This window comes from Lissotriton vulgaris, chromosome 9 (genome assembly GCF_964263255.1).
Source record: "Lissotriton vulgaris chromosome 9, aLisVul1.2, whole genome shotgun sequence".
NCBI lineage: Eukaryota > Metazoa > Chordata > Amphibia > Caudata > Salamandridae > Lissotriton > Lissotriton vulgaris.
The window spans coordinates 236,419,634-236,435,701 of record NC_141697.1 but is presented as its reverse complement, the minus strand read 5'-3'; positions in this window follow the sequence as shown (position 1 = coordinate 236,435,701).

The following is a 16,068-nucleotide window of genomic DNA, read 5'->3' as shown; positions in this document are numbered from 1 at the left end:
AACATTACATTTGTGCCACTATTCTGGATCCACTGTACAAAAAGGCACTGGTCAGCAAAGCATTCATTCCTTTTGATGAAGCAAATGTTTCAAAGTACAAACATTGGCTAGCTGTGTCAGCCACTTGGTTAAAAAAAGAGCGGCAGAAAATTGAAGGAGCCAACAGAAGTACAACTGAATCAGCAGGCCATCCGGCGTTAAGTTCAACTTCTGAATCTGTGGCCAAAGGAAGTCATTTTCCCTCACAGCCGTTAATGACACCAGCAACCGTATCATCATCCTCACCTGCACCAGGCCAAGCCATAATATTGTCGGAAGCGGATTGGCGAACTCATCAAGGGTTTGCTCGTTCCAGTGATGCAAAGGCCACAGATGGTACGCAAAGTGGAGCAACCCTGGAGAACCTTCAGTCGATGGTGCAGGCCTATCTGGATGACACAACAGAGGTCTTCGTTAATCAGAACCCATTGCTGTATTGGTATAGGAAAAGGGCTCTATAGCCACTGGTCACCAACCGGGCTCTAAATTATTTGTCTTGCCCACTCGCAAGTGTGTCTTCTGAACGTGTTTTCAGTGCTGCTGGTGCCATTGTAACTTCAAAAAGGACCCGCCTCTCGCCCAAAAATGTGGAGAGGGTATTTAACATTGATCAAGATAAATAAGCACTTCATACCACCAGATTACAAAATACATGAATGCATGCAGGAAGAAGAGGACACCCACTTAGGTGACAGAATTTCTTCTCTGTTACATGACCTACTCCCATCTCAATTCATAGAGTTTGAGGGCAAGCCATACTTCCCTGACACGGAGGCCTGAAAATGACTTCCTTTTTTTTTGTCCTTATTCACTTTTATTCCTGTGTGTCTTTCTTTGTTTTGCCACTTTTACCACAACAAAACTTTAATCACCTAATCACAACAAGTCCATCAGCAGCACTGTCTTCATCTTCTTTCCTTATTGATTTGAAGGTGCCGCAGTCTGCATTCCTGAGGTTCACAAGTTCACAAGTCAATCATGCTCCTCGATCCTCCTCCTCCAGACTCCCCCTATCCATTTCCCTCAAGGCAGATGGCTGGATTACGCAGAATAAAGAAACTTTGTCTTCATAGACGAGTCCCCTCAAGTGAGACTGGAATTACTGACTACATGCTTGCTGATTGCTGACAGTTACTTCTGAAATTGACAGGAGAGTCTGCCCTGTTGTCCTGCCCTTTCAGAAGAAGATGCGCACAAAAAGTGGACCAGGTAATGAATAATGAGAAGAAGATGGCATGCAGTGGACTTCAATGGCTGTCTGGCTCTGATGAAAGCAATTGCTGTTTGTTTGTTGTACATGAAACTAATCATATGTCTTCTGTTATTATTTAATCTTTTACACACTAAATGTAACTCAAGTCTCCTCTGCTTTTTTTTACCTTGTTTCATTCAAATTGTACTTCAACTGTAGGGGCCACTACGTTGCATTTTCCAATATACAAAATGTCCTTGGACTTATTATTTGCCAATATACCATGATGATTGATTAAATATTATATCTTTTTTCTTTACAGTCACTCACTGGGATGGATGGATCATCAGTGTTGGTTTAGGGAAAACCTATGGCCAATTTGTGAGTGGCAAACAGGTAAACCAGTCTACAACAACTACTACAGCAGAACTACATGTCTGTCTAGTCATGGGATGGAGTGGTCGAGGCAGTGTAGTGTTGTTATGCCAGGCAGATTACAGAGTACAGCAGTTCATGTAAAATTGGGGCTATGTGGCTTGCTGCATACAATTAGATATGCTTTGTTTGTCACTGTCAAAGAGCCTAGGTATGCTACATCAGGTTGCTTCACTCAGTGGCGCCTGCCTTGACCGTCTGCATGGACCTGCCGCAAGCATGGGCAAAACATCTGTTACGCTCAAGAGTTTGCAAATTTTCGGCAATTTCGCGAGATTTGCGGATTGGGAATTTGCTGCCGAAAAACAGCAAATTTCACGAGCGGAACAGATTTTTGGCCCATGCTTGCGGCAGGGCCATGCAGACGGTCAAGGCAAGCACCACTGAGTGAAGCAACCTGGTGTAGCACACCTTGCCTCTTTGACACAGACAGACAAAGCATATCTAGGGTTAAGGGTTCAGTGCGGTTTACTAGGGTTTTTGGGTTTAATTAATAATTTGGTAGGGTTCCCGGAGTCTAGGGCTCAGGGCCCGATGCAGGCTCGTTCATAATGATGTTGGCAAGGTTTTAGGGGGGGTTTGGCGTTTTTTCAGAATTGGACGAATTTTGGTCTCTTTTGGTGTTTTGCAGGCGCGTGTGCTTGGGTGAACTAGTCGTACACCTTCAAGTGGATCGATTTTGTTCTGCCTTGCTGAGATTCTTGGGAATCACTGGAACAAGTGTTCCGGTAAGTTTCAAGAGGATCAAAGTAGTGGAGGTGCTGAAAACAGCACTTTTTTATCAAGGCGCAATTTCCCATGTTTTGGGGACAGCAGTATTGTATGTTTTTGGGGGGCTGTTTGGGGGTGTTTTAGATTTTTGGGGTTGGCTTGAGGGGTCTGGGAGCACTGCTAGGAAGGCTATACGATCTGACACTGCAGAGGCCTTGGCCAACGCCAACCAGAGCCCAAAAACACAAAAACCCTCAAGTATACGGGACTTTTTTAAAAAAACGTTATCAAAGCCCACGGAATCACCACACCCTCAAGCACAATCACCAGAGGCAACAACTACTATCACTCCCTTGGCCAAACTAGAGCCGTTTAATCTGGCCGCGGCGCAACATTGGGCTCCTGTAACCACGAGGGCAATTGAGCCATCAGAGGTCTATATTTTTGGATCCTCCTGTAGTGATCACAACAATAAAAACCCTCAACTGGTTCACCTTTCATTGGACAAGTCTCCAGTGCCTCCAGCAGAGGACCACTGGTCTTATCAAACTCCTCAAAACCAGCCGGAGAACATTATACCTCCAACAGAGGTCCAACTAATGTCGCCTCAACTCACTGCAACTTGCGCAGCGACCTCGATTAACCCCCCTGTGGCCTCCCTCCACCAAACAACGACAGCACAAATTCACGGGCAAGTCAGCCCCGAGTATTATAACAGCAGCCAACAATCTTCAACCCCTCAAACAATAACCACCACAACAGTACCACTAACAGCATCACCTGCCTTGAGCCCCCCGTACATGTTATTCTCACCATCTGGCCACACAAAGGCCACACTGCAAAGCCAGTCAACACTGCCTGCCCAGAACGACCAGCTTATGACGGACCTGTCCCTCTTTTTCAAGACGTCTCAAAGCCCTCCAAGGCCCAGCCCGACCCCAAACGAAAAACAAAATACTAAAGAAAACCCTGGGACCAGCGCTTGGCTACAACTACTACAAACCCTGCAGCAAACAGTTAATGCACTTAATTACCACTCGTTAAAACTGGAGGTGCAGGTTGACCTATTAAACACCCTGGCACTATTTACATCTGGGATCGACAGCAAACTAGACAAACTTAATTCCTTAATTCTACGGGCCCAAGCCTCCACGAAGCTTGCCCAACCAACCTGCTGTTGCTCCCCAATTATTGATTCCCTTTCTCTGCTCCCAGAATGCTTAACCACTGTTATAAGGGAAGTAAAGCTGTTGAGGGGAGGAAACGTATTCATCAAACTGATATCCTCTATACAACAAGAACATCTAAAACCCACTGAGGCCCTTGCCAAGCAGAACACAAACACAAATGAAGGAGGGGCGCCAACTACAGTAACAACTGCTGGCCCAACGAAGCCGAACGGTCATCCCCTGAGCGTGCAACCACAATCAAACCTGATGGCTGAAAACGGCCCCCCCTCGTCACCAACCGGACATACAATTAGGCATGATCAGCTTGAGCCTGTGCAAACAAATAGTCCCGTTTCTCAAAGCGAATCAACATTGGGTGCCCTCCCAGGGCCAGTCCCACCACGCAGCAAGAGAGAGCGCAAGCGTCAGCGCAAAGCCAGAAACAAACTTAGGGCAAACTCCAATATGGTCCATCACGATCTCTATCCTATCTTCAAGAAACCCGAAAATAAAAAATCCCCCGTCAAAAACAATACTGTAGAGCAACGGACTACCCCCAAGGAAGCTACCTTGGAAAAACTCACCCAAGAATCAGTGATGAGCCCACAGGACCAAAGCAAACAAACCACGGTCCCAGAAACAACCAAGGACAGTGCCCCCACAGAAACCACCAGGGAGAACCCAGTGACGGCAAGTACAACCGGGCCAAAGACGATACCAGAAAAACCCTGGTCACCGAGGGCTCTCACTTCCCCGGGAAAAGAAAACAAAAGGGTAAGACTTAATTATTGCAAAACCATCTGCAACGACCCTGCAGCTCAGATCAGTCTCAATCTACATTTGAAGAAGGCTTCGCAACGACTGTCACAACAGCTACACGAAACCAAACTGGAAAGGACAGCCGAAAATCCCAACATTAAGCCCACAAGTGTTCCGGAATTAATCAACAATGACCCACTGCGCCATCAGATTCTCCTGGCCCCTGAATATAAATCTAAAGGGCGGCACGACATTCTTAACAGATCCAATCTGTTAAAACTAGCAGAAGGAATCCCGGGATTAACTGGCCTGACCTCGAACAACATAGAATCCATTGAATTTCTCTCCCCTCGAGGAAACCAACCCTCTGAGGTTACAGTGGTGACTTTCTCCTCGGCCAGTTGGGTGGGAGCTTTTCTTGAACAGAAGCTAATTCTGCGGAACTGGGGAATTAGAGTACACCCCTACTCCACCCCTGGGTACCCCACCTCCCTGCTAACAAGATCGACTTCACCTAGCCACCTGGCAACAACAAACAAAATAAGACGCACGAGACCCTACTCGATCTTAAAAAATGCGTCAGGGTCCGACGTTGAATCAAAAGGCCCCGAGCAAGGCGAAGACAATGCGGAATCTAACTACAGCTGGGGGTGGTTGCCAGCAATCCTGTCATCAAAACACCCAAACTGACCGCCAGCTGGTGAAATGCTTGCAGAAACACACAATCCCTCTAAGAAACCTCCCTCAGCGGCAGACAGACAGCACAAAAGAGACAACAACCAAGGGCGGCCTCCATTCTCACTGTGCTCATGGAACATCAGCGGACTTCACCAAAAAACCTCAAACGTGGATACCATGGCTTTCTTGTGTAAACATGCAGCAATCGCTCTACAGGAAACCTGGGCAACGACAGACCACCCCATAGAAGGATACATCGAATTCCGAAAATCAGCACTCAGGCACAGCCAATTTGGTCACCCCAAAGGCGGTCTGTCCATTTACATCTCAAACAACTTAAATGGAGCCTTCAATCAACTCCACTTTGAAGAAGATTGGTTACTTGGGGTAAATATCAATCCTTGGAGGAGGCAGCGCTCACTCCTTCTCGTCAATGTGTACATCAACCCCAGCACTTGTACAAAAAAAGACCATCTGGCCCGATTGTGTGAGATCATGGATGACATCGCCATAGAATACCCCAACTCGGACCGCATCATTACGGGAGTTTTTAACACAAATCTTTTTCAGGGGAATGTTGCAGACATGGACAGGCTGGACCCTATTAATATCATCGAGGCCATGACTCAATCTAAACCCCTGAAGCAAGCCCCAAATATATTAGGTGAGCTCACTGTGACAAGATTTTACAACGCAGGCTACCTGGTAGTGAATGGTAGGTCAACAAGTGACTCACCTCCAAACTGGACCTGGTCGAACGGAAAAAAAAAAGTCTTACCTTGATTTTACCATCTGTAATTCAGGACTACTGTTTAAATTGAACAGTTTCTGCATCCACCAACGGTCTGAAAGTGACCACAGGCCACAGGTCACCACCCTCACCACACACCAGGATCTCCACAAATTGGCACCTATAACCCACATGGGTATTTACACCGAAAATCTAAAGCGCCTCAAATGGAATGAATCCAATAGCCAGAGTGTTTTAAAAACAAGCAAGGACTTCATAACAGGCAGCCTCGACAAAGACGCCAACCCGATATGGAAATGGTCGCAGCTGAGCCTTCATCTGATCAAATCATATCCAGCGACAACGCAGAGACCAAAGCGTTCACCACCAGCAGGGGTTGCATCCGCCACCGTCTTAAAACCACTAAAGAGAGCAAGGAACAATGCATTGAGGATGGCTTCAAAATTCCTGGGGAACAGCGCCTTCCTGGCCACATACCATCATGCCCAAAAAGCATTTAGGAGGGCAGTTTCCCAAGAGAAACAGGCTCAGGAAAACCAATATTGGGTAAAATTACTGTGGGAAAGCAAACAAAAAAACTCAAGGAAATTCTGGTCCCTTGTTAACCACACCGACCTGAACCTAACAAACTCTGGCTCAGCCAACATCCAGGAAGCAGAATGGGCAACACACTTAACAGCTCACTTTCAGGCACAATACCATCATGACTGCACTAGACCACCGAGGGTACACGGGAATGGAGCTGATGTATCATTGAAAACCGCCCTCAGTACAACCCCAGGCCCCAACCCTGTACTTGTACTAACAGAGGAACGAGTGGTCAAAGCAGTGACAAAAGGAAGACAAGACGGAGCACCAGGCCCGAATGGCCTGCCACAAAGGCTATATAAATCAGACATCCCTTTCTGGTCCACGGTCCTATTAAATCTCTTTAATTACACCTTGAGGTCATCGACAATCCCGGACTCATGGAGGGGCGCAATAATCCATCCCATTCACAAAGCTGGATCCCGAGCTATGCCGAACAACTACAGATTAATAGCCCTACTGGATATAGAGGCGAAACATTTTGCAGGACTAATTCTGGAGGATTTGAGGCAATGGGCAAAGGATAACGATCTGATTCCTCTGAATCAAACAGGGTTTGTCGCAAAATCAGGTACCATGACAAACTTACTGGCAGTTTCCACTATCATCGATAAAGCTTTACTAACACGCAGGCTGGTCTTTTGCTGCTTTGTTGATTTCAAAGCAGCATTTGATAGAGTACCCAGGGCGGCCCTTTGGAAAAAACTGACACAGTGGGGTATTCCAAACAAGATACTGAACCCAATCATTCAACTCTACTCTGACACCTGGGTTCGAGTGAAGCTAGGGTCCGGCTCGCATCTCTCGCAAAAAATCATGACCTCACGTGGTGTCAAACAGGGATGCGTACTGGCCCCCCTTCTCTTTAACCTATTTATAGCCGACCTGTCAAGTACCTTAGATAAGGTAAACAGCCATCCACCTAAAATAGGAGGTGCGGCATTATGCAACCTTTTATATGCCGATGACCTGGCCCTGTTTAGCCTTACTAGAGTAGGGTTACAAAGGCTTCTTGATGCACTGTTGCAATACACGTTTGATAACCATCTAGAAATTAATATGGAGAAAACCCTGATAGTACCATTTAGTAAGAAACGCTACAGTGGCGGTGGCTGGTCAATCAATAAAACAAGTCTTACGATTGACCAATCATACAAATATTTAGGCGTTCACTTGGACTCCAGGGGCAACTTCACAAAGCAAAGCAGTGCGATCGCAGCCAAAACTATGGCTCTAGGGGTATCCTTGGCCAAACTATCAAAGAAACTTTCAGGCCCAACCCTTGCCCCCTTACTAGAAGTCCTTAGAGCAAAGATTGGGCCAACACTCTCATACGGCATAGAGATCTTTAAAGGTAAAATGAATACTGCCCTAAACAAACACACCACTAAAATCTACAGAAAGGCACTTCACTTGCCGAGCACCGCCTCCCCGGCCCAGATTAGATTAGAGCTAGGACTAACTAACTATGAAGCCTCCAATGTCGGCACCAATCTTAAGCTGTGTCACAAACTAAGACAGGCCGAACCAGGTACACTAGAATCTCTAACCTGGAAAGAAATCAATGAGACCAACCCAGGGGGAACATTTGGCCGCCTCTTGAAGGACTATATCCTCCAAATGTCAGTTGCCGAACTCTGGGCCCCCAACCCCAGTCAGACCGTTTTTAAAAATATAATCAAAAAATGCGTAAGAATGAAATCTCTGGCTGCAGACAAAGCTCTAGTCACAAAACGTAGTCACTCGTGGGCAGTAGTCAATTCCTACAAACGACTAACCCCTGCTGCCTACCTCTCCACGACATTTTCACTTCATCTAAAGCGCTGCCTGATTGCTCTAAGAATGGGAGATTGGCGCTTTCTTCAAAATCTACCCACTTGGCGCCGCACGAAGGAGGCCACAACATGCAGAGGATGCGGGTTAGCAAATGAAACAATTTTGCACGTGGTCTGCCTCTGCCCTACATTTAATTCTCAACGCAGGCATCTGCTTAAGTCAGAATGAAACAGGCTGGGGGTTCGGTCCTGTAGGCATGCCATTACTGCTGCTTTGTCTTTAGATAATATTATTTTAAGCATAAATTTGGCCAAATTTATTCAGCAAGTATACCGTAACCTAGATAAAATGGACACTGCTGAGGTCTCTGCTCATCGCTAAATCTGAATATGCATTCTAATAGAACTTGCAAAGACCGGAAGGGCTAATCTTCAATTTGTAACGTTTTAACTGGCATGCTTTAAGCCACATTTTATTGTTTGCTTCTCTTTTAATCATTCTTTTACTTCATAAAATTGTATATAATGTGATCTGTGCGACCTTTTAAAGATATGTTTTATATCTAAATAAAGGAATTATTATTATTATTAAGTGGTTTGGAGAAAATCCATGGTGGAAAAGGGGGGTTTGGGCCTAGTGGCAAAGAGCGTTTGGGCACGATTTTAAGTTAGGGCTCGTGCCAGGTAGCAGTATTGCATGTTTTTGGGGGGCTACTTGGGGGTGTTCTGGAGTTTTGCGACTGGGTTTAAGGGTCTGGGAGCACTGCTGGGAAGGTCTAATTTTGATTTCAAGTGGTTTGAAGAAAATCCATGGTGGAAAAGGGGTGTTTGGGCCTAGTTGCAGAGAGCGTTTTGGCATGTTTAAACTGAGGCCTAGCAGTATTGCATGTTTTTGGGGGGCTGTTTGGGGGTGTTCTAGATTTTTGGGGTGGGTTGAGGGGTTTGGGAGCACTGCTGGGAAGGTCTAATTTTGATTGCAAGTGGTTTGAAGAAAATCCATGGTGGAAAAGTTTTTTTCCCTGCAGTATTGCATGTTTTTGGGGGGCTGTTTAGGGGTATTCTATATTTTTGGGGGTGGGTTGAGGGGTCTGGCAGCACTCCTGGGAATGTCGAATTTTGATTGCAAGTGGTTTGAAGAAAATCCATGGTGGAAAAGGGGTGTTTTGGGCCTACTTTCAGAGTGCGTTTTAGCACGATTTTCAAGTAGGCCTCAGCCAGGTCGCAGTACTACATGTTTTTGGGGGGCTACTTGGGGGTGTTCTAGATTTTGGGGGGGGGTTGAGGGGTCTGGGAGCACTGCTGGGAAGGTCTCATTTTGATTGCAAGTGGTTTGAGGAAAATCCATTGTGGAAAAGGGGTGTTGTGGGCCTACTTTCAGAGTGCGTTTTGGCACGATTTTCAAGTAGGCCTCTGCCAGGTCGCAGTACTGCATGTTTTTGGGGGGCTACTTAGGGGTGTTCTAGATTTTTGGGAGTGGGTTGAGAGGTCTGGGAGCACTGCTGGGAAGGTCTAATTTTGTTCTAAAATTACAGTTTACACCTAGCTTGAAGAGAAAGATCCGCAAAATTCGCCCACACTTATTTATCTTTGAAAAGGAGACTCAGAGTACGCACTTTCAAAATGATGCTTGTATGTATTGTAATACTGTTGACTCTGAAACTGAAAGTGTTATTTTTGCACTACAAAGTGTACCTTACATTTTTTTCTCCGTGGTGTTTTAATATCACTTCCTGTTTTTCCATCAACAATTACAGGCCGGCTTTTACCCTGTGCAATGGGAAAAAGGATGAACTCAGGCTTACAATTAGCGAGCCGCAATTCAGCATCCGCCAGGCAGGCAGTGGACAAGGTGTCTTCCCGGTCCCCAACATTGATCGACAGAGCGTCGGATGAAATGGAGGAGTACCGCGAAAAAGAGGCATGGCTGGATGCATGCAACTTCTCAAATTCAACAGGATAACTACAACAACATACAGTTGCAGTATCCATCTTCATTTCTACTTATATTTTAAGTAATGTTATTGCTGTGAACTTCTATGAGTGTGACTCTGTGCATTTGTTTGCTCTCTGCTTCCATTCATCCCTCCAGCCATTGTGTACTTTTTACTTTGCTATTTTTTAAACTAATTTAATGTACTAAGTGGTGCTTCTCTCTGAGGGCAGATAGGCAAGTGAAATTGTGTAATTACTGCAACCCTGCACTGTCACATTGTTTCTTCAAAGTCAGTACATTGTAGAAAGTACTACTTAATTTTCAGTAACCTATCCATTTAGCAAACAACTTGCATTTACTTCCTTTATGTCCCTTAAAAGATTTATGGATAGCTTCGTATCCAAAGATTTGTTTATCTTCATTTGTTGTTTGTCCATGCTGTGTTTTTTTTCCTCTCTCCACAAAACTTTTCCCACAAACCCCATTCCCATCCAAGTTTCAAACCCTAACCCTGTTCCCCCAGGCTGTGTGGTTTTCATTGAGGTGTGAGTAAATTACAACAATACTTCCACACACTTGCTGGGGAGGATAAGGTGCAAGCAACCTCCTCAAATCAATTTTAAGGCAGCTAGATGAATCACAGGTAAGATAAGCATTTTGGGGAGGTAGAATAATGGGCTTGGACTCAGAGGAGAGACTGACAGTAGTACTAGTAAAGCACTACTAGGCCAATTGAATTCACTAACTCTGTTCGTGGCACTTTTGAACATTTTTGGACCTTTTAGATAATTTATGCTGGTAAGTTTGAGGAAACCAAACGTGCCGTAACCCCCGCCCACCACCCCACAAAATAACATCAACGCGTATACTATGTTGAAGTATGTAAAATAAATAATTATTTATTTACCCTAACAAAAATAAACTAGTCCCACCCCTCCCTAACCCAAACAATTGTCCATTTCAAATATTCCTCTGAAAAGACCCAAATATTCCCCAACTCCCGATTCCCACCCCCCCAACAGTCTTTAAAAAAGGGGCAAGGGACATAGTCACTTCCGGTGGTGTGTGGACAGGCGGTCCTGGAGCTGTTGCTCAAGATTGACCACCTTGCGCTCCAGGTAGTCCACTCTGAGGCTTAGGCGGCGCAGGTGTGCCATCCAGGCTCTGGGGGGGCCAGCTGCTGGTGTTGTTGCAGCTGAGCGGCGGCGGGAGGCTGTCTAAGCACGGCGCCATGCTGGAGGCTGCTGGCTGGTGGACATGGGGGCACTGGAGGAGGTTGTTGGCGCCCCCTCGTCCTGTTCCCGAGCCCACAGCCGGCGATATTCCACACAAATGGCCTCCAGCTTCCGGGCCCTGGCCCGGACAGCCATCTCCTGTCTGGTGAGCTTCTTTGGAGCATCTATATGAAGAAACAAAGAAAAATAATATAACCAATACTCTTTAACAATAACACAAAATAATTCAACAGAAAGTTATCTCACAGTAACACTAGCAATTTAAGCACAGTATAACATTTTGGCATGTATCTTTTCGCCGTCTTTGTAGGCTTGTAACAGTGGGAGTTTCAGGAATTCTACTACCAGGCAGCACTATGGACTCAATACATAGTCAGAGAGTCAGAGAGTACACCAGTATTCTTCTTTTTTTCTCTAGTTTTGCGAAAGAAATTACTTGTACGTGAACTTGTGGTAGCCAGCATAATTCCAGCCCAGTCAGCTTGCACCCAAGAAAAGGAGACACAAGCTATGATGACGCAGACTTGCATGCATTACTTTAAGCAGTACATGCAGGAGGGGATAGGGACGCTCTTACTTGTGTATAGGGGTGGCACTGGCCATACTCGGTTACATCAAGGGCTACTGCTCAATATAATTTATATTTCACACTGCCCCCCCCGGGCCTTCAGTACTACAAAAGGAAAATGAAGATTATTCATTTCTGACCATGTATCCAGCCGATCACATGATCTCTTTGCTTATATGATGGATGACTTTAGGTGCTTTGTTGTGATAGATTGAGTGACCAACAGCGATAGTCCACCCATGATTTGCACAGCAGAAAGACAATTATGAACATAGGGAGTGAGTGTGGTAACCATAATTGCCGGAGGAAGGGACTTGACTTGATATAATTGTCAACTATACAATACATACACAGTATATGCTGTGCTTGCAAGTAAACTACTGTACTGTTACTTTAGGCAAGGGAGAGTTTCTGAACAATCACAACTTGTAGTATTTAGATTTCCTCTGCTTTGCTACTCTGGCACGGACATACTGTTCGACCAAAGTAACACTCTTCATGCACTGAGCGTCTGCTCTACATACACCTCTGCTATGTATGATACCATCCAGGCTTCTAAAGTAAATGTCTATCATTCTTCTTAATGTCTCAACTGTAACAACTTTACTTTTTCTCAACAACCAAATAACACCCTTTTCATTTTATTTGGTAAACCACCGTCTTGACTTGCATTTGAGTTTTACCCAAATGATATATTGCAAGGCACACCACACATTAATTTTCTGATTCACCCACACAGGCAGTCATTTTTTCTTTCTCCTCCATCCATCTTTGCTTCAAGCAGCCATGCATCTGATGCCTTCCTATCAGCCACCTCTTCCTGCGTTCAAAAACATGTATCATTCTTTACAGTCATAAATGTTACGACCCTAAGTTCTTTCCCTTTTCATTCATCACATCCCTCAAGTTAATCTGATATGACTTGGCTTCACAATAAAAATTTCCCAGCTGATTTGAAGTCAAATAGAGGGGGCCATTGCTTACTCGAGAATTACCGCCGCTAATGCTATTGCTAAGTCAAGGGTGACTGTCTTCTCCGTGATTGGCAAAAATGTAGCTCTAAATCAGTAACTGTTCCTAACAGTACAGTGTACTTGTAGTAGAGTACTGTCTACTGTACAGTACATCATACACTCCTTTGTGAGCCTACTCTAAAATGTCAATAAGTAAGGAGTATAATAATAACTTACCACCATCTGCCGCTGCTGAGCCATCCCCCTCAGCTCCTCCTGGTGGCACTTGTGGTGCCGCCGCAAACGCCCCTGGAGTGGACCCCTCTGCGCTGCTGGCCCTGGCACTGGCGGTGGGAAGTGCCGCATCCAATGTTGTGACGCCTAGAAAATGCAAGTCATATTTTTGGATGTCATACACCACCCCCTATTTCGTCTTGTAATGGAAGAGAAAATGTTAAACAATTTTTAATTATTGGGACTGAAAAGAAGTCACGGTTTTGGGGAGGATGTTAACTTATATGATTAGCCATAACATGCAACTCTTTTTGGCACAACTGATGAATTTTTGCTCTTTAACGTGCAACATTTTTATAATTACAGACAGAACCAACTACTCCTCATCACTACCAGGAGGACTTAAAGTTCCAACAAGGTGAGGGCTCCCGAGTCCCGCACAGTTACTTCTGACTGAGGAATGTGGAAAGTCGAACTGCACCTATCATCAACAATGCCCTATTTCTGTAGTCCATACTTCTGTATGTGCAGAATAGTCCCTGAAACACTAGCAGTATGGTATGTGCTACTATCAAATCAAAAAGCCAACTACTAGCTTATTCTTGGTGGACATTGACATTTTGTTGTTGGAAATTGTCAAAGCACTAACATTAAGAAGACTGGAATAGACAGCAAGGGCAAAACTGAGGACTGCACTGAGTACATCTAGAGCTATTGCTGGATCAGAGTTTTGTTTAACACCGTTTGCCGACTGGGAAAGCTTAGCTACCTACAAAGACCAATAATAATAGTAAATAGTAGTAGCACAGAGAGTGATGGTAGAGAGGCAGGATAAGAATGTAGAAACAGTCTACAAGAAGATCAAAGACTATTTTGCAAAAAATAGAATTAGGAAACAGTTTGGAATGAATAGGAGCTGTAAATGTTAGGGAAGTATAATTATATTAACAACAGAACAACTTACTGGGGCCAGCGGAAGAGCCTGCAGAGGACGTTCCTGCCCACTCTGTTCCGCCGGAGTCTGGGGTGTTGCTGTCTTCTTGCCCCTGGGAGGTGCTGATGATCATGAAATAAACACAAACATGGATGATTGTTTTTTTGAAATATTTGATTTCTTTGACCACAATCTAAAATTATCTCGGGAAAACAAATTAGCAACAATTGCACTACTTGTATTGACCTATCTGATCTGGTCAACTAGGAGGATACTAGTGCAGTATTGCTGGATTCGCAGACCGTCTACTTGGAAAGTTATGTAAATCACTAACTAAACCAACAACAAAAAGGTTCTACTACGACTGCCACAGTCCGTCATCATGATTGCAGACCACTAAAAATGTCCTACTACTTATAACAAGTCATACTATACTCAACCTATCAATCCACCACTATCTCTTCTTCTTAGTGGCAGCAGGAGTACAAAGGAAGGACTAGACTTGAGTCTCTAGTCTCTCTAGCATTACGCAGTTCTGTAAAGTACTACACTCATACATATTCAGGCCAAAGGAGCACAAAGTTGCAAACAAGTTAGCATAGTAGCAACACCACTGAGCAGGTGAACACCCACAGAAGCTATTTAAACATTAATTTACATGCAATGTAATCGAATCTGCAGTATTCTTGATCTTCGGGAAAAACATATATTAGCAATATAACACAGAGCAGAAGAAAACTAAGTAGTTATTAAATAGCTACTCACCAAGACCAGGGATCTCCACGCCTAGTAGGTGGAACAGGTCCTGCTCCCGGTCGAGGATGTCGGCCCACTGGTGCGTCGCTTGGTCATAGGTGCGCCGGACCCCCGACTCCCTACGCATGGCCCGACACACCTAATCCCACCGCTGGCGACGCTCCCGGAGGCCATACCCTTGACCGGGCCTGCCCCCTGCTGCCACGGTCTTAGGGAGGTGGCGCAGAACAAAAAATATAAGAGCGGCCACCTCCACCGCGGTGAAAATCTCCCTGGCCACTACATCATCCCCCCTCAATCGCCCGCATGGGAGCCGGGTACGGGGTGCGGGATCCTTCCCCTTCCACTTCCCGGCTCCCTTTGCCATGGTCCTGGACAGCTGGAAAAAAAAATAGGAAAGAATAGGGAAAAAGTAAAGAAAGGAAAAGAGTTTAAAAAAAGTAGCTTTAAAGTAAGCAAAAGTAGAAAAAAACACAAAATATAAAGGTAGAAAAATAGAGAGATAGATAATAAGCAAAAAAGATTAAAAAAAGGTTAAAGAAACAAAGGATTACAAAGATTAGGGAAGGATTCAAAAACCATGCCCAGAACCATAGCAATGAATGATAAACAAGATGGCCGCGCCCATAGAGGACCGCGTGGGTAAGTTCGCGCGAAATTTCCCCTGCGAGCACGCAAAAATGCATGCGACCACACAATCGCGCCCCGCGCTCAACGTGAGCATGCAACTGCGCCCGGAATTGGAAATACGCAACACGGACAAGATGGCAGCGCCCTTGTACGACCGCATGGGTTACTTCGCGGTCAGTGCGCTGCAAGAGGCCCGCGAACACGCAAAGCGCCCCACGAGCACGCAAAAAAAATAAATCCACAAATATGCAGACTGTGAATTCGCTTTCGCATGAATTCGCGGACCGCGAATTCGCAAATTTTGCCCAAACTTATATAGAAGGTAGCATGTTTTCTTTTTTTCTACTTATATTCTTTTAATTTATATTTTATATGTTGCTGAGTTTGTGTGTGCTTTTTTTGCAGTTGTGTCACAGGGTGAATGGAAGGATGAGTCAGAGGATGAATGAATTGATGCATGGTTGCAAAGATGAGGGGCAGAGTGCATAAATGATGCTTTTATACCGTCTACACCTATCTGTGACGCAAAAGGCACTTTTATTTAAAGCACTTTTATTCAAAAGCCAGTCTATTGGCAATGCCAATGCTTGTCTGTTACCCTTAGTGGGAGGAGTCGAGGAAACAGTGGATCGTGTAACTTAAACAGTGGGTGGTGTTAACTTGAAAACAGGTTCTTCATCTGTTAGTTCCTATTGTTTCAGAACCTCACTCTGTGTTGCGGAGTATGG